Source organism: Neltuma alba, unplaced genomic scaffold (assembly GCF_004799145.2).
Source record: "Neltuma alba isolate B1F8T4 unplaced genomic scaffold, ASM479914v2 tig00002752_pilon, whole genome shotgun sequence".
Taxonomy (NCBI): domain Eukaryota; kingdom Viridiplantae; phylum Streptophyta; class Magnoliopsida; order Fabales; family Fabaceae; genus Neltuma; species Neltuma alba.
This window is the reverse complement of record NW_021632999.1, coordinates 68,691-77,135: the sequence shown is the minus strand read 5'-3', so window position 1 is coordinate 77,135 and position 8,445 is coordinate 68,691. Positions and strand designations below refer to the sequence as shown.

General features: G+C 33.6%; 1 pseudogene; it reads right to left on the bottom strand.

Moving 5' to 3' along the window:
- Positions 1-2,642: 2,642 nt before the first annotated feature.
- On the bottom strand, positions 2,643-4,831 carry LOC114737070 (tetraketide alpha-pyrone reductase 2-like; annotated as a pseudogene).
- Positions 4,832-8,445: the final 3,614 nt, after the last annotated feature.

The following is an 8,445-nucleotide window of genomic DNA, read 5'->3' as shown; positions in this document are numbered from 1 at the left end:
ACAAAACTCAAGCACTCACCACAATAAATATGCTATTCACAAAATATCTAATCAGATCACCATTTCATTGAGATTAACTTAGACCAGAACAAGTATTTTATACACATCATTCCACTGTTTTCCACCCATCTAATAATTTTAGAGAATAATAATCTAAATTTTCTGCATAAAATCAAGTTTTTAAAGGGGAATCATCATATTCATAACTGAGCCTTTTGGAATAAATAATGCTCCTATGTTCTTAATTTGAATCACTTCATTAATTTATTATTTTGGTATATTGTATATTAAATAAGAGTAAAATTAAAAAATTATCAATTTTGTTAGAGTTAATAACATTTAAGGTTTTTTTTTTAAATTTCAACGAAATATGTCGAAATTATTTTATGAACAGAATCAGAACAGTAAAGCATAGTGGGAGGAGCTGGAAAGGCATGAAGTGTGGGCGTGAGAGAAGGGCAGCAGATAGTTCAGAGCTGAACTTTAGAATAAAGGAGTGCATCAAGAGAAAGAGGAGAAAGAAAAGTAGTAGGAAATTAGGTATGGTGGGGCCCAGAGAATTGAAAATCCGAGGGGGAAAAAAATTAAGGGCTCTTGTGAGAAAAATTCGGCACATCGTGGATTTGACTCTTTCGCAAATAAACATTTTGAATCAATGAATCCCAGAAACTGACTCAGACATGTTGGGATCACAGAATCATCACTTAATTGAAAAAAAAAAAATAGTTCAGTTTTAGTCAAATATTGCCACTCAACTACTGTGCACGCTACTCAGATTTTATTCGCCCATACATATATATTAATGCCCTTAGATATATCCCACCAATAAATTATTACCAAATCGAAACAGAATTAATTAAACAACCTAACTAGAATTCAATTCATAGTATAGTTTGGTTGAAAAAATTTAATTACTTCGGCCTAGGTTTGAGAATTATATTTGTGTCATGGTTCTCAAAGGATGTTTAAAAAAATATTTAAAATATGTCGGGCGTGGAAAAATTTCAAACCATTTTTTCAAAAGTGGGAGCATTTTATAATATGAGTTGCTAAACACCACTGTGTGGAAGCAAATATAATTTGGGTTGGAAATTGAACTGTGCAAACATGTGATGATCACTATTTTCCATTATATTTCAACAAGCTTAGAATCTTATATTAAAATATGGTCTGAGCTTCTACTTGTGATTTCTTTCGTTGTCATTCAATTATTTTTTTCCGGTATTTTTGGTTTTATGTTGTGAAAAAACAATAATGTGAACATAAAATATGGATTATCGTCTTTATGGTTCTTTTTTGGGAAAATCCAAAAAAAAAGCCCCTGGAATATAATGAATTCCTGATTAGGTTTTGGAATTGTGTAAATGACATAGAGTGTCAATGACCCAATCTGTCATTTGTAAAATTAAGAGGAATTAACAGCTTTGCCCTCATTTGTATTCATTCACTACAATGATTTAAGGAATCACTATAAAGATTTAAGCGTTACTAGATTCGTGTAGAGAATAACTACTCATTTTTTCATAGTCAGGTAATGCCCCATGAAAAGTTGTCTTGTTATTAGTTACAGCTAATCATGTAATCACTAGAACAGTATAAACGTTACTTAGATTCATTTAGAGAACAACTACTCACTTTTGTTTAGTCAAGGTAAAGTTGTCAATTCCTCTTGATTTTACAAATGACAGATTGGGCTATTGACCCTTTCTGTCATTTACACAATTTCAAGAGCCAATCAGGAATTTTTGGGGGCTTTTTTCTTTTTTTCCCAAAAAAAAAACCTTAAAGCGATCAATATTCCTTTTTCTCTTGACATTTACATATTGACTACATTTTGGGCCTAAACCCAATTGTAGAGTCCAGTATACGAAAGACTCAAGCCTATTTTGCATCGGTCCAGCAGTGAGCCCAAATGGTGGATACGTGTTTGGAGAAATTTAAGATTTTTGGGTTTATTATAAATTTTGAGTTTCTTAAATTTTGTCATCATTTTGATTTTTATCCCTCAAGTTTCAGATTATAGGTTTTGACCCCTTAAGTTTTCTTTTATTTAATACCTGAAATTTTTTCCTAGGACTAAATCTATATGTGAAACTTGATGGACTAAAATCAAAATGAGGGTATCGAGGGATTAAAAATTATATTATCCCAAGATTTTTTTTTTTGCCTTGCGGAGCCTGATATGATTTGATAATTTGGAAGTGTTGGATATCTCTCTGTCTTGCCCGAATAGTGCCCTATACCAAAAAATTATATTTAAAAAAAAGTTTAAAGTAAGTAATGAATTATTGCGGAAAGAAAGAGAGAGAGAGAGACCAAAAAAAGAAAGAAAGAAATGATAGATGAAGGCCTCGATTTCTTTTTTAAGAACAAGTAGACACGTCTTAATTAAGAATACGAAAGGTTGGTGCGAAAAAGGGGACACCATATATAAAAAGGATTTTGCAGAAAGCCCATATGTATCTCGAAAGACGCTGACATGACTGTCTAAATAAAATTTATTTATTGTAATTTAGCGTTATTCAAAGTTCAAACACACACACACACACACAGGCTGCATAATTAATTAATCAGAAATGGGGCACATAAAGCCTGCCCCATTGTGTTCTTGACTGCAAATAAGCAGAAAAGGAAAAGCAAGTTCAGAGAAAGCCCTTGTGTTGGAAGCTGTTGATACAGTCAGTGAACATATCTTGGAGGCTTTTGAATGTGGTAAGCCCTAAAGCAGCAATCTTAGTTGTGTCCATACCATGTGGTATGTTGTCCCCTTCCTGATTGCTGCACCTGTACACACACACCCCAAAGTATTGGTTTATTATTATATCATATCATATTTGAAAATTTTGAAATTATATGTAGGCATAAAATGAGGGGAGACTGAGTTAATTAGGTTGCTGTGTGTCTAGAGAAAATCTAATTCTTCATATGCTTTCTTTAGCTTCTTTGTCGCGTGATTGATGGCTATTCTCAATTGCTACTATTGTGCCTGCATGCTATTCAGAAGATTGTCTGATATGATGGGCCTTCTGGATTACTACCATGAGAATTTAGCTACGGAGGAATGAGAGGTATTTATAAGTCTTTCCCGCTGTGTGTCTCTAAACGGTGGGAGAAGATAATGGTGAACTCACCTTTGTTCATAAGGGTAGGAAGGATAGGTGGCACGAAGCATGTGGATGATGTTGGACCAGTGAGCTACAGGACCTGAACACACAAGTCTGCCACTTGCCTTTGGTTCTTGCATTGCTATCAAGTGAGCTGACACAACATCGTCTATGTGCACAAATCCTATTGCTTGGTTTGGATACTCTCCTCTCCGCCCTGTGATCGTGCTGAGCAATATGAGTAATGTACTGCTAGGCTGGGGCGCCAGAAGAGGACCGATCACGAACGATGGATTCACCACCACCAGATCTATCCCCCTTTCTCCTGCCACCTTCCATGCCTCTCTTTCTGCTAATGTCTTTGCATATGCGTACCATAGCTGCAACATATACATAGTTATTCACACATAAGCTAAACAATGTCAGAATATACATATGTGCTTCTTTGATGTTTAATTTGATTTCGTCAAACGTTTGATCGATGGGGTGGACAAGTGTGTTATTTCGTACGTTGTGACGCTTGCAGTATTCCAGATCACTCCAGTGTGATTCATTCAGAGAGAGAAACTTGCTGTGCGTCGTCTCGATATCTTATGGCTGAAACACGAAGACGTCATGACCACTCTTCTCACATTTGCTCTTTCGCACGACTTCAGCACATTCACAGCTCCATTCACCGTCGGATCTATTAACGTTTTCTGCAACTCAAACCAAAGCAAAGTCCAATAGTGTAGGAACATCAAAATTTCATATTTTATAGAACTGGATATTGAAAAAGAATCAATCTAACAAGCACATGGATTTGGAACAATCACTCCCTAGAATTTAGCTCTTCTCCCTAAAATTTAGCTTTTAGAGTTGGGAGAGCCAAGCCCCTTTTTCGAAAAGGAAATTTAATTCTCTTAATGTGATACTCTTGAACCTTTTCTAGAGTTGATATCTATTCATGGAGAGGGCTACCCAAAATGATTTGGACTGTCTGGAAGTCAAGTAAAGTGTCATGGTGTTAAGGCACCAAAACATAGCTCTAAAAGAGTGCATTATTACCTCACCAGTATGATGTAGTTATTAGTGATGACTCTTTCTCATAATAATTAGCGATCTTTTGGACTGTCATCTTCTTTCTTTCTTTTTTCTTTTTTGAAGTGTAGGTTTTTTTTTTATTAGAAGTACTATCGCGCACTAAAATATAAAATGAGTATAGTGTGTTGATAATATTATTATGGAGAAGCTCATATAGCGTGGTATTTAACCTACTTGTATGCATTTTTTAGTTCACAAGACTTGCTTGCTATATGATTATATTATAGGATGCAAGCTAAGGAATAAAAAAGGTTTAGTGACCTGAACGTCGTCGTGGTGGTTGACGATGACAGGCGCAGCTGTATGGAAGACGCCGTCAACACCTTGGACAGCCTCATCGAAGCTTCCTTCTTCTCTCAGATCAGCTTTCAACATCTTCAGCCTCTCTTTGGCTCCTCTCAGTTCCCATAAAAACCCAACCTTCTCCCCATCCTCTGACACACACACAAATTTAACGTTAGCGAACTTCAATAGCCAGCTAGTTTGATACATCTCAAGAACCACTGGCCGAAATAAATCTTAAAATCTGCAAATTAAACCTGGATCTCTCACGGTCGTCCTCACATGTGGCCCTTGTCTAATAAAGCCTTCACAATGTATGAAGCTATGAAACCAGAACCCCCAGTGACGCAGTATTCAGGCATATCTCGATCTGTCTCTTCCTTTGTATCTAATTTCCAAGTTTTATTGAGTTGATTCTTCCTCAGCCTAACCTTTGGCTTTATTCAGAGAAGCAAAGCAAAGTTCAGATCAAAGCAGGTAATAATTAACATGGAGTATCATGAAATATGCGTTTACTTTAATAGTATTGAAGATAAAGATGGGCAGATGATTCATTCTATTCACAGTCCTGCGTTTGACTATGAATTGTGTGAACTATCTACCTCACTTTAATGCCGCAAAATTATTTATTATTGATTCAGATAAGTGAAATTTAATTTTAAATTTAGATATTTAAAACTTGACTTTTACTTTCTGTATCTATTTTTCTTCTTATTCTCGTTTAACTAAATATTATATTAATCTATGATAAGAAAAATTTAATTTCTTGGTCAATTTATCTTGACTTTCAAAATATTCTTACAGTTTAATAGTTTTTTTTTTTTTCTCTGCAAATGTTTAGGTGAATTAAATTTCAGGAACTTAGTTAAGACATGCCTTTAGGTTCAAGGCATTGCCTGCCAACAATGTTAGTTAGTTGCTGATGTGGGTGGATTTTTCTTTTCCTACTATATCTCTCTTTTTTATCCACATTTCCACCGTTATGGCGTCATTGCTTATTAACTTTCATGCATATCACTGCAGCCAAAGAGGAGATAGAGCCTGAGACAAACTGAGAGACAGAACTACTTTCGGTGTAATGATATATACTGATTAACAATGACAAGCTGAGACCGGTCTCCCTGTAGCTTCTTGGACCATAAGAAGCCCCTTCCCATCATTTTTTACATTATTATTCATGGTCTATCTATGCTTTCTGTTCAAATAAACAGAGTCAAAACTCATTATGGAATTGATAGTTCCTAAACGTTTGAGTTCATATTCAATTTTAACCAAATCCATAAACTTAACTATAATCCCAGTTTCAATTCAGAAGAATAGAAGAGACTGAAAACCTAGATTCGGAATCGGAAGAGTCACACAACTCCATTGATTGATGAATTTGTAATGGGCCGTACGGTAATTATAGGCCGGCCCAGGTATTTTTGGACTCAACCCATTAGCTATGTATTGCCCCACAAAACCTTTGTGATTTCCACATTTAATGGGGCAACAAGCTCATGGATTTTCATTGGCCCACATGGATTTTCCGAGAGCCCCGAACATTACTACAAGTAATTATCATATTGTGGTACTATCAGCTCAAGATGACATTAATGAATTTAGGTTCAATTTATAATATTTTGCGTATAGAATAAACCTCGTTAAAAAGCGTCTCCATTTTGTCACAGGTAATTAAGCGTCCAAAACTTAACTTATCTCATCTTTGTTACACCCAAAAAAAAAAAAAAGATGTCTACATTTATCCTCAATGGAGACAATATTACAATCAAATAATACTCTCGTAGAAAAAGTAAATATCAAGATTCGACATATTTATGTAAAATTTATAATAAATCACATTATTTACTATACTCAAACAATAAGCCCTCATCTGATGTCAATAAATTTGTAAGGACTATATTTACAGGAACAATCTCTTTCAAAAACCAAAGTATATATATTGTTCAATAAATATATTCCAATTGAAAATTAGCAAAAATTTACTATTTACTCTTTGTAATTTTGACTTAGTTTAACTCAGTTCTTCAAGTCTTAACTATTTAATCGGTTCGTCTTTATATTTGCATAAAATCATTCATTTCTTCACAGACTAAGTAAGTCATAAAGCTTAAGAATTAATGGATAAAACAGCTAAAACTTTGTCACGAGTTTCACATTGAAAAGGTTACTTTGAAGTGAGGAGTTTATTTTATAAAATCCCAAACCGTTGTTTTTTGCATTGTGGTTCTCCCACGAACTTACACTGTTTACACCCTTTGAGCAAATACATCCGTATACAAACATTATATGGTTGTTTTACTTCTGAGGTTGAACTCATATTTCATGTTTTATTTTACCTTCTGCCCTTTCTTTTTGGTTCTATGAACATCTATATTGTTAAAGCCTGAATTTCAGAGTGGAACATGCTAGTAGCAATAGTATCGAGTAGATTCCATATAATTAATATATTTTGATGGCCGGTATGAATAGTTGCAATAATCGATATAAATATAATGGTCCCATAATTCCCGAATAAAATAGACAAGATATTAGATATAATTTTAGCTTTTAGGTGATCATATGATGATGATGATGTATTTATACGAAAGGTGGTAGCGTATGATCTAGTTGGACTTATAGATCTTCCAAACCAGAATAATGAAGCGAACTGGTTATTTAATATATATGAGACAGTTGAAAAAGTAGTTTGTATGGTTCATATGATAGAAAGGATATATAGATCGAGGAGGGGCTTAATTGCTTGAACGGCACAAACTCAACTTTCCCTTCTGATTATGCCTTCCCATTTGCAGGTCTCTCGAAGTCTCAACTACTTGCCATCTCCTTTTCTTCTATTTGGTTTCATTTAACTTTTGAGCCTAAGGTGGTTGGTTGGTGGTTGGTTCAATGTCACATATTAATGCAACTTCACTTTCCTAATCATTTTAACACAGAAGAACAACCGAAATTTATACTAAAATTTTTGTTGGCACTTGGCACAAATCATATAGGTTTGAATGCCGCTTTCAAAATCTTGCTTGGTGGATTTCTCCCTAAAACAAGATCTCCCCACATTTACGGATAGTTGAGTGGTTAATATTAGATAAAACCATTTGTAATTTAGAGAGAGAGAGATATATATATATATAATACTAATTTCCATTTAAAATATAAAATTAGATAATTAATTTTATATCCAAGTACCTGCATGCTTTTTTTTCTTTGGCCAAACAAGGAACTGCGTGCTTTGAAAGATCATTAAAATTGATGTTTTTGGAGCCTTTGTTTTTCTAATTACATCAAGTGTTTTTGGATATTAACATGTCAAAATATAGATGCTTCTTTAGGCAGAGATTTTTTTTTCTATCTATAAGATATATCGTTAAATTTTTAATATAATTAGACTATTTTTATTTTCTAGGTTGTTATTTTGTTTGAAAGTATTTATATTAAATAGGAATAAAGTTGAGATGTTATTAAACTTTAAGACAAACTTAACGAGGTTTAAAATTTTTCTTGATTTTGACAAAATTTATTAAAAATAACTTATAAATAAGATAAAAAAGTAATATGATGTACAAGACTCATGCCAGTTAAGATATATATGAAGCTGAAATTGATAAGACCGACTCAATCAATCTCAGGTAAACATTATATATGTCATTCCTGCATTTCATTAGGATTAATTTTTACTATATTTAAATTAATTATAACCGATTGATTAGGAGTGGTATTTTCGTATAGTGATTGATTAATCAGGAGAAGCATCGTTTACGAGAAAATATGTGTGCATGTGTATATTAATTATTAGGAAAATATTTAGGTCAAGTTATTTATACTTATTATGTCAAATCCTCCCATCACATATTACTACATGTTCTATTTCTTATGTGGTTGAACAACTTGGCATAATGGAACAAAAAACTTGATATAACGATTGTTCTAATTTTTTATTATCATGACCAAAAATCGATTTTTAAAAGGGGGAAATCTA